The sequence below is a fragment of the Typha angustifolia genome, chromosome 15, assembly GCF_048772165.1.
Source record: "Typha angustifolia cultivar Huaian chromosome 15, ASM4877216v1, whole genome shotgun sequence".
In the NCBI taxonomy this organism is placed as follows: Eukaryota; Viridiplantae; Streptophyta; class Magnoliopsida; order Poales; family Typhaceae; genus Typha; species Typha angustifolia.
The window spans coordinates 11,594,383-11,606,269 of NC_133253.1; the positions used below are offsets into that span (position 1 = coordinate 11,594,383).

The 11,887-nt window shown below is 36.0% G+C and overlaps 1 pseudogene; it reads right to left on the reverse strand.

Moving 5' to 3' along the window:
* Positions 1 to 8,295: 8,295 nt before the first annotated feature.
* LOC140776980 (uncharacterized) lies at positions 8,296 to 11,687 on the reverse strand (annotated as a pseudogene).
* Positions 11,688 to 11,887: the final 200 nt, after the last annotated feature.

The window sequence follows — 11,887 nt, forward strand, 5'->3', positions numbered from 1 at the left end:
GTGGATGGCAGCCAATTTCATTAGGCAATTAGATTATTGATTTTTTTGCCTCGTATCTTCTCTCTAGACTCTCTCCCTCCTCCTTCTTCACCATCCTTCCACCTCTACCGTTGGCAAGGTTTCTCCTAACTTCTAATCTCCCTCGACTATCGAGCCACCTCTCTTATTTAGGATCTCGACCACTTCTTCCCTTCGTCTATGTCCCTTAATCACATCCACCATCCACCTTTACCTACATACCCATCCATAACCCTAACATCTACTCCACCCGTCACCACCACTATCACCCACATTATTTCATATTTGCATCCCTTCTATAGTTCGAATATGCAAAGGGCATAAATATGAAAGATGTAGATTTGGAAGTTCCGGATCTAACTCAATTTGTTTTGTAATTTTCTAACTACCAGAGAATATCTGATGAATATTGTCCCACGATTATGCGGACTAATTTCTGTAATATATTTAGATATTGAAGGAATCGTTGCGTAACCTATCTTTGGTACAAGAACCCATCAGAATGTGATGCATCAGGAGTTGGCATAGGGGCTATACTAATACAAGGAGGATGTCCAATATCATTTCTTAGCAAGGCTTTATCACAAAAATCCCAGCAATTATCGATCTACGAGAGAAAGATGTTGACAATTCTGCATGCGGTGACAAAGTGGAGGACTTATTTGATCGTAAGTGATTCATTATCTGAACCAATCAAAAGACCCTTCCATACATAGCATATTCACACTCTAGCACAGCAGAGATGGGTCACTAAATTGCTAGGGTATGATTATGAAATTCAATACTAGAAAGGAACGGAAAATAGAGCGACTGATGCACTATCGCGCCAACCCAATACTGCCGAGCTCGCAGCCTTCTTTTCTACTACGTTTTCTTTTCTTGACAAGCTGAGGTATGCATCTACATCTGACACAGATATTATGATTATTATAGGAGGTATTGGATGATTAGAGCGCCATCTGAAGCTGGAGAACCGAGGCGGTTTGCTGCTCGACCACGGGTGCATTTGGGTGCCCGTAAATGACGGATTTTGGCAGAAATTATTGAAGCACTTTCACCAAATTCTAGAGGCTAATCACGAGGGTGTCTTGAGGACTTAAAGGTGGATATTATAAAGTTGCACGTGGCTAAGATTGCAAAGTCTGTCAAAGGGCTAAAATAACCATATTGAAACTGGTCGGATTACTATAGCCTCTATTGATATTGGACCGTGTTAGGGAATACATTTCTATAGTCATTATATGTCTTTTGGATTTCAGATTCATCTTCCTCAGCAGGTAACATATCCTGATCATCTGTACTATCAGTATCAACAATAGAGTCAGTATAAAGTAGAGAAGAGGTAAAAGCTACAAAGTTTTCTTCGTCCTTTTCAGAATCATCAATAGATTCATCTGAGTCATCCCAAGTAACTTTCATAGCTTTGCCCTTCCTCTTAAGACGATTAGGGCATTCTTGTGCGATGTGTCCAAAACCAGAACATTCAAAACATTGAACTTTATTCTCAAAATTCTTATTTTTCTGTTTGACATTGTTGTTGGTACCACCTGTATTTGAACTCACAATATTCTTCCTTTTTACAAAGGCTTTACTTTTCTCAAGTTTTTCAGCATTTAACTTGTTTGGCTTCCGAAAGAATTTATTGAACTTTTTGACCAACATGGTCAACATCTCAACATCTAAATCACCTTCATCATCCGACTCCTCTAAATTTTGTTCAACTGTAGATAGGGCCATCCCTTTGGACTTCCTCGGTTTTGAAAGACTGGACTCAAATGTTTGTAGATTTCCTACCAATTGTTCAACTTTCATTGAATCGATATCCTTACTTTCCTCAATAGCTGTAACTTTTGCCTGAAACCTTTCTGGAAGGGACCTAAGGATCTTACGGACAATTCTGTTTTCAGGAAGTTTCTCTCCTAGGTTGAAACTAGAGTTGACTATATCACTCAGCTTTGCATAGAACTCATCAAATGTCTCATTCTCCTCCATACGTAGGGTTTCAAAACTAGTAGTCAACCTCTGATTTTCGAAAGTTTTACAGCCATGGTTCCTTCGTGAGTAGTTTCTAAGATCGTCCAGGCTTCTTTTGCTATCTCACACGTAGAAATTCTTCTAAATTCTTCCGAGGAAACACAACTAAAAATAGCATTTATTGCTTTGCTATTCCAGCCGACTTTGTCATAGTCTGACTTATCCCATGAGTCAATCGGTTTCTCAATAAGTTTTTCATTCACCATGTACATTGGTGGACTTCAACCGTTCACAATAGCCATCCATACTCGCTCATCTATAGATTTCAAATAAGCTCTCATCCTAGCTTTCCAATATCCATAATTTGATCCATCTAGAATAGGAGGTCTAATAGATGATTGTCCATCTCTATGAAAATCCATGCCTATCTGATCTCTCTCAAAGAGTGAGAGAACCTGCTCTGATACCAATTGAAAAAATAAATCCCTAGACACACGTATGTATCTAAACACTAGGCAATGATATCGCTCGTTCGCTTAAGTAAAAGTCCGAAGAAATATTAAGAACGAAAGCAGAGATGAACGCCAAGATTTTAACGTGGAAAAACCCAAAACGAGAAAAAACCACGGATCCAAACTCGGATCAAAACCAATCACTATAATAGTAGCAGTTACAAGACTGACTCACAAAACACCCCGTCGATCCAAACGACTTTGTTTCTCTCAGTCTTGATCGCTAGAACCCACGATTCACTACTTCTTGTGATTGAAGTCCAATCTCAGTAGCCCTCGAGATTGATCTTTCGTCTAGATCACCCTTAAGACGAAAGATTAAATTCTTGTAGATGAGTGGAACATTGTTAGTTGAAAAATCGATGTAGCCTCAAAAAGTCTCCTTCAATAATATTTCTTCAACTCACCTTGAGATAGGGTTTCACAATCCTTATATATCATCTTCAAGGTAGAGACAAATCCGAGTCTTATCCGTACTCATGAACTTCAAGATAGAGCCAACTCCGAGTCTTATCCGTACTCATGATTTTCAAGATAGAGCCAAATCTGAATCTTATCCGTACTCATGAAAGCCCAATATTTTTAAACTTTGTTGGTGCGTTCGAACGGGCTCGAGTGCGTTCGAACGCGACAGCTTGAATTCTTCAGGTTGCGTTCGAACGCGTTTGTGAACGCGGCTCTCTGTCTGTGTGAACCCAGTGCCCGCGTTCGAACGCGTTTGTGAACGCGGCTCTCTGTCTGTGTGAACGCAGATTTCGCGTTCGAACTCGTTTGTGAACGCACCGCGTTCGAACGCGTTTCTGAACGCGGTGTGAACTCAATAGCTTTTCTCCAATAACTTTGCAATTCTTCAGACCAGAGATATTCTAGACTTGTGTAAAGCTCATATACATGTAAAAAATACACTTAGAATATTTTGTACACAATTGCCAACAAATAAAAACCTAACAAGTTTACATATAACTAAAATACATTAACTAGTTAAAATAAAATATTAACATTTAATAATTTGAGCATAACAAATATTACAATTATGAATTTAACAAATACCCCGAAACCGAGATTTTTGCTAGTCCTCGAGCAAAACAGAAGAACGAAGAATTCGGAAAGAAAAAATAAAATAAAATAAAATTCTAACTCACTTTCGCAGGCATCACGATTGCATTTAGCATATGCAACAAGCCTTTAAACCCCTAGCTTACACTAGTGGACGAGTTGTGTCTCGTGAGGGTTTGTAGTGAATTTACCCATAAAATTCATTAAGTCAATTAAACAAAATAAAAGAAAGAAAATACAACACTCAAGTAATTAAAAAATCTTGAAAAGAAAACAATAAAATCATCTAAAATTTTGCTCCGTATTGGTTATGTAACAACATTTAGCAAAACCAACCTAGGAATACTGACAATTACATCCACTCAGATCAGCAAATCTCAAACTTTGCAATTACCCTCAAGACCTCATACTAAGAATATACATAGGTTAATACTAGTAAATTTTCACAAAGCGAACATAGTTAGAGTCAATCAATCTCAAAAATGTAGGCAATGTATCCAATTATCTTCTCATTTACCATTAATATACATTCTAACCTTATTAAAACTATTCATTCTCCCAAAATCATAATAGAAAAGCATGCTGCAATTAAACACAAGTAGATAGATCCAGATTTGAATCACACTGTAACACCAGGGTACATATGTATAATATGCTTTATTACGATCTTAATTTTCTTATTAACTTAACTTGGAATTTCATGGTTGAGCAATGCTAGTGTTATCTTGCTTTCTAGATGGTCCTTGTAGCGAGGATTTTGCCAGTGGATTTAGCCACTAGGTGATGAGGCACCCTTCGGGCATCACACCTCGAACCAAAAAGGTGGTATACAACTAATAACAATGAATTAGAGATGGTAACTTTGCCTTTTGACGCGAACACTTCCCGAGTGGTCCGCGAAGGCTCAGTTACTCAGTAGAGAGACTATTGCTCTAACATCAATTATACCTTTTTGCATTTCAATCAACTTGATATATTTATCAGTAGCATATTATACATTCAACCTACATGTGATCTGAAAATTTTTCCTGAATAATTAGCATGAAAATTTATGATGATAGATCGAGAATTACTAAGAATACCAGATATTTTATACTGATCCTCGCATTTATTTCAGAAACATAATGGTAACAAGACTACATTCTGAGGATTGCATCACTAAAACACATGCCCCATTAGTTTTCTTTTTTAAATAAGTGTATAAAAATAGAATGAAGAAAATAGGATTTATGCTCCCCTTAATCAAAACATCACTTCGTGTTTGATCCTCGCTTTCTAACCAAATTGACTGTACTAACTACCACTATATATTCTAAGGAGCAAAACCGTAGAAAAATATCGGAAAATAAAACATAACTACAAGTAACTGAATAGAAAAGACCTAAACAAAGAAAAAATATGAAATTTTACCCCCTAATCTAAATTCTACATTGTCCTCAATGTAAGAAAATAAAGCACAAAAAAAATGGTAGACTTTACGTGAGAAGGATAATTTATACTACAAGCTTTCTCCTATCAAATGCTTTACATATAATAATAAAAATAAAAAGTCAAATAACAATGTACAAAAATAATCTCTAGCAGATATAGAGATCAGCCTTGATAATTAGGATCTTCTAGAAGTGCTTCTTCCGCTTCTCGATTGTGTAATTCTAAAAATGGTTTAAGCCTTTGACCATTCACTTTAAATACCTCACTATTTTTAGGGTTTTCAATATCGACAGCTCCATAAGTATAGACAGTGCGTATAGTAAAAGGGCCTATCCACTTACTTCTCAATTTCCCAGGAAAAAGATGTAAACGCGAATTATAAAGTAGGACTTTCTGACCAAGACTAAATGATCTTCTCAAAATACACGAGTGCTCTATAATCTAACATGTACTCTACAAATCATCATCTGATATAATAAGGTATAAATTTAACAAACAACGATACAACTCAATGTCTGGTTAAACTATCTTCTATACCGCTTCATGTCTATAGCTCACCTCATCCTTGCTTTAAAATATCTCATCAGGATATCTTAAGTCGCTATCACATATCATAATATCTGGGGGGTTAGAAAATAAATAAAGAGAGAGTCATGAGCAAAAGGCTCAGTCAATAGATTTTACCTTGAATCAGTGATACCAAATAGAGAGTAAATCATGTACTGGATAATATGAATCAGAAAGCAGCATGACGCCATGTATGCGCATGTATATATGTATCCTTAATGACATATATATATATATATATATAGAACCAATTCTCATGATGAAATTACAATATAACATCACCGAATATAACAACATATGATATATAACAATCATGATCCAATGACATTAGTCACATCAATGATAATGCATGATGCATGCCAACCACTAGATAATCATATATGTTAGACGTAGATATAATCCACATATCTCTCACTATCATAATCATCTGTCTAAACTCTAAATATCATCCACCTTGCTAGACTACAGTACCTTGCTCCAAACTCAATACTCATCATGCCACAAGCTCAGAGTATACCCTGTCATACGCTAAGAGTATCTCTGGAGATAAATCATACCCTGCTATACGCTAAGGGTATCTCAGAAGAAAGTACTCATACTCTGCCATACGATAAGGGTATATCAATGATAATTATACCTTATCATACGCTAAGAGTACAACCATCAGTCATCACCATACTCTGTCATACGCTAAGAGTATGTTCAGTACCAGTTCGGGCTAGATACCATTCTAGTCATCACATCACAGCACATCACATACACATATTTTTTTTTATGATTTTCTATACATGATAGATCATATGCATATCCAGTACTACAACAGATCATGTAACTCAGGAATTTAGGTGGTGAAGAAGCTAAAAGAAAAATGATGCAATGCCGACTCCAACCATGTATCTAACACATGCATAATTCTACTAATCTATCACATGCATACTCATGATAGAGATCATCCCGACATAAAACCACAATAGTATAATCATCTCCAATCATCTCTATATATCACCAATGTACTCATATCCCAGATCAGCCTAATCAAATACATGATAAAATATGCTTAACCAGAATTATCTCTATATAAAGTCATATAATCATGCTGGAGGTAAAAACATGTATGTACATAATATATAAATATCATAATTTGAGAAAGGCGTCTAGCGGATAAGATTACTCACCTCTGATGAGAAAACCTAACACACGTATTGCTTACGTTCATCAATCAACCGTTACATATCACTAGCAAGGTCCACAGGGTCTCAAATAAGGGGGTTCAGAGTCTGAAAATGTTCAAGTAATATTAGTTAGTCGTTTATCCAATTAGAATTAGTTCAAGTAGAATATAAAACTTTATTAGGTTTAAAATCACTTCATTTATTTTGTACATAATTAGATTCACATTATAGGTACGATTCAAATATTATAACATATTATCATCATAAAATGCTAGTTATAACATAAGGAGAAAGGTTTATTTCTTTTTATTTAAAATATTCTAAATATGTAATTATAAAATAAAAGCTAATAATTATAAATAAGATATATGTATAAACAAGATCTGTTTTATAATAAATTTTATAATTCTTACTCTATCTTGATTAATCAGAAATTATATAGTATTTACTTAATTATGCAAAATAATAAATAAATACATAAATTAATTAATAAGACTAGTATCTTATTCTACACACAATAGTATATAATAAATTACTAAAATTACTTAAAATGCATATATTATGAATATCAGTACATAAATCTAATAATTATAATTTACAAAATTATCTATTAATCTAATAGAAATATAAATACATAATTAAATAAATATAAGTATTACCTATATTTATGCATAATAGTTTATAACCTAATTAATCATTAATTATACTAATTATAATTAATAATCATCATGTTGAAGAATATACATTATTATTAAAATAGTTAATGTCTAAATAAGTTATCTACATTAATTAAGAAAGCAATACCTGACTAATTAATTAAACAAAATTAAAACAAATAAATAAATAAATAAACAATGCCACCGATGCTTTGCCACAGTGCTGCAAAAAGAGGAGAAGGAGAGCTGAGGGAGAAAGAAAGAAGAAAGGAAGAAGAAATAAGAAATAAGAAGAAAGAAGAAAGAAGAAGAAGAAGAAGAAGAAGAAGAAGAAGAAGAAGAAGAAGAAGAAGAAGAAGAAGAAGAAGAAGAAGAGAAGAGGAAGAGAAGAAAGAGAGAAGGTGAGGGAGGGCACTGGCCGACGGGGAGGGCACTGGTCGCTGGTGGCCCTCTAGTGGCCAGCCTCTCGCCGACAACTCGGCTCCAGCGAGCCCGAGCCCGAGGCAAGAAATAGAGAAAGAGAGAGAGAGAGAGAGATAGAGAGAGAGAGAGAAGAAGGAAGAGGAAGGAGGAGGCTCACCTACCGCATGGCGACAACGGCGGCGGGTTGGTAGTGGGAGGGAGAGAGAGAGACCGAAGGAGAGAGAGTGGAGAGAAGAAAAAGAAAGAGAGAGGTGGTGGGGTGGAGGAGGAACGGCGACGGTTGCGGCGACGGCGGGGCCCACCGCACTAGTTGGCCCGGCCAGGTTGGCCGGGTCGACAGCTGGTGGCGCGTGGCGTCCTCAGCCCGCCCGCAACTTGCATGAAACGAGCTTGTGCCATGCAACACAATTTTTCTCTTTTTTTTGTCTCTCCCTTTTTGTTTTTAATTTAATTGAATTTATATATTATTATTATTTTTTATTATTTTTAAATCTGGGTTATTACAAAATTGAGTTGCTTAATCGTCCAATAAGCTCGATGTTCTAACTCTACAAGAAGGTGACAAGCCTTACCAAACACAATTCGATATGGGAACATCCCAATAGAAATTTTAAATGCAGTCCGATATGCCCACAATGCATCACTAAGCCTTAAGGACCAATCTTTCCTAGTGGGGTTAACCGTCTTCTCCAAAATTCTTTTAATCTCTTTATTGGATATCTCGACCTGGCCGCTAGTTTGGGGGTGATAGGGAGTGGCAACCTTATGCATGACAGAATATTTAAGCATAAGTCTTTTAAAAACTTAATTGCAAAAATGTTTTCCCCTATCGCTTATAATGGCATGCGGCGTACCAAAACGAGCAAAAACATTGTCTTTCAAAAACTTGATTACAACTTTGTGATCATTTGTTCTACAAGCTATAGCTTCAACCCATTTTGAAACATAATCTACAGCAACAAGAATGTACTCATAACCAAAAGAATTTGGAAATGGTCCCATGAAATCTTTACCCCAGACATCAAAAATTTCAGCAATTAAAATCGGATTGAGCGGCATCATGTTCCTCTTTGAAATACTTCCTAGTCTTTGACATCTCTCACAAACTTTGCAATACTCATGAACATTAGGAAAGATGGAGGGCCAATAAAACCCACATTGCAAAATTTTTGTAGCAGTCTTTTTAAAGCTAAAATGACTCCCACAAGCTTGATCATGAGAAAAAGAAATAATTTTATAAAAATCATCATCAAACAAACATCTCCTAATGATTTGATTTGGGCAATACTTAAACAAGTATGGGTCATCCCAGAAAAAGAACTTAACCTCAGCTAAAAATGTGGACTTATCTTGCTTGGTCCAATGTGGAGGCATTTGACCAGTAGCAAGATAGTTGACAATATCAGCATACCATGGTAGCTGAGAAGCACTCATTAGCTGCTTATCAGGAAAAGATTCAGATATTGGTTTGGATTCATAAGATGATTCTAGGATAAGCCTAGATAAGTGATCTGCGACAATAGTTTCAGAACCTTTCTTGTCCCTAATTTCAAGATCAAATTCTTGTAGCAATAAAATCCAATGAATTAAATGAGCTTTAGCATCCTTTTTACAGAGAAGGTACTTAAGTGCTGCATGATTGGAATAGATGATAACTTTAGACCCTAAGAGGTAGGATCTAAATTTGTCTAGAGCAAACACAACTGCTAGTAACTCTTTCTCAGTAGTGGAATAATTTAGTTGTGCATCATTCAGGGTTTTACTAGCATAATAGATCACATGTGGTAACCTATTAACCCGTTGTCCTAAAACAACTCCAATTGCATAGTCAGATGCATCGCACATAATCTCAAAAGGCTCATCCCAATTTGGTGGTTGAATGATAGGAGTTAATTCAGTTTTTAACCGTTGAAAAGCCTTGAGACATTCTTCATTAAAGACAAATTGAGAATCCTTAGCCAGTAAATTACATAAAGGTCGTGATATCTTACTGAAATCCTGAATAAATCGTCGGTAAAAACCTGCATGACCCAAAAATGATCAAATTTCCTTCACAGTCCAAAGTGATGGAAGGTTAGAAATTAAGTCAACTTTAGCCTTATCGACTTCGATCCCATCTTTAGAAATAATATGTCCTAGAACAATTCCTTTCTTCACCATAAAGTGACATTTTTCCCAATTAAGCACTAGGCTTTTCTCTTTGCACCTTTCTAAGACTAACGACAAGTGGTGCAAGCATTCATCAAATGATGATTCAAAGATAGAAAAGTCATCCATAAAAACTTCCACCGTTCTACCATATCTGAGAATATGTTAATCATGCACCTTTGAAAGGTACCAGGAGCATTGCATAACCCAAAAGTAATGCGACGATAGGCAAATGTTCCGAAGGGGCAAGTAAATGTGGTCTTCTCTTGACCCTCAAGTGCTATAGGGATTTGGTTATAGCTAGAATAACCATCTAAAAAATAATAATAAGCATGTCCGGCTAACCTTTCAAGCATCTGATCAATGAAAGGAAGGGGAAAATGATCCTTCCTAGTTAAAAGATTAAGTTTTCGGTAGTCAATGCAAACACACCACCCTGTTTGAACACGAGTGGGTACTAACTCATCATTCTTATCTGCACTACTGCTGTACTGCCAGACTTCTTAGGCACAACATGAATTGGGCTAACCCATGCACTATCCGAAATTGGGTAGATAATACCCGCATCTAATAATTTTAACACTTCAGCTCTAACAATATCCTTCATCATAGGATTTAACCTCCGTTGCAGTTCACAAGATTTTTTTGCATTTTCCTCTAAATGGATTCGATGCATAACCACATCAGGACTAATTCCCTTGATATCAGCTATGGTCCATCCTATAGCTTCCTTGTATTCTTTTAAGACACTCACAAGTTTTTCCTCCTATTTCTTACCCAAATTAGATGCTATAATAACAAGAAGGGTTTCAGAAGAGCCTAAAAACATATATTTAAGAGTATCAGGTAGTGGTTTAAGATCTAACTTTGGAGGTTCTATGATGGACGGAGGAGTTGGGGGGTGAAGATAGTGAAAGAAGTTGAATCTTGGGCTGCCATTTATTAAAATTCATAAGAGGTGCAGATTCTAACAATGCATTGACCTCCTCAAAAAACGTTTCCCAATCAAAATCATCGTCAAATTGTAAAAGACACTTTTCTAAAGGATCCTCAACATTTGCCTACTCATTTATGCTCTCTAATAGGCCTTCAATCATGTCAACCTCAAATACATCATCAATTTTAGGAGGTTGATAGGTAACATCAAAAACACTTAATTCAATAGTCATATTGCCAAACGACAGCTTCATAATCCCATTTTGACAGTGAATGACTGCATTAGTAGTGGCTAGGAATGGCCTTCCTAAGATCACAGGGATATAATTGTTCGGGTTTTGGATAGGTTCAGTATCAAGGATTATAAAATCCACAGGAAAAATGAACTTGTCTACCTTAATCAGAGCATCCTCTATGATGCCTTGAGGATATTTGACAAAACGATCTGCCAAAGACAGTCTAATTTGAGTTGGCTTCAACTCTCCAAGACCTAATTGCTTGTAAACTGAATACGCCAAAAGATTAACACTTGCACCTAAATCCAAAAGGGCTTTATCAATGACATGATTGCCAATGACACACGAAATAGTAGGACAACCTGGATCTTTAAAGTTAGGTGGAATGTTGTTTTGGATGATTAAGCTTACTTGCTCAGCTAGGAATGCCTTTTTTTGCACTTTTGATTTTCTTTTCCAAGTGCAAAGATTCTTCAAAAATTTGGCATAAGCAGGAACTTGCTTAATGGCATCAAGTAATAGAATGTTAATTTCAACTTGCTTAAACAATTCCATCATCTCACTAAAGTTTGTTCCTACTTTAGCCTGAGTTAGTCTATGGGGAAATGGTGCTTTGGGAATAAAAGTCTGCTCAGATGAATTTCTAGACTTAGGTAGAGACTGACTTGAGTTGGTAGAGTCAAAGGTTATAGTTCCAAATGAACTATCATGATTATTTTGCGGGACATAGATTTCTTCACCCTCTGAGATAGATTTTT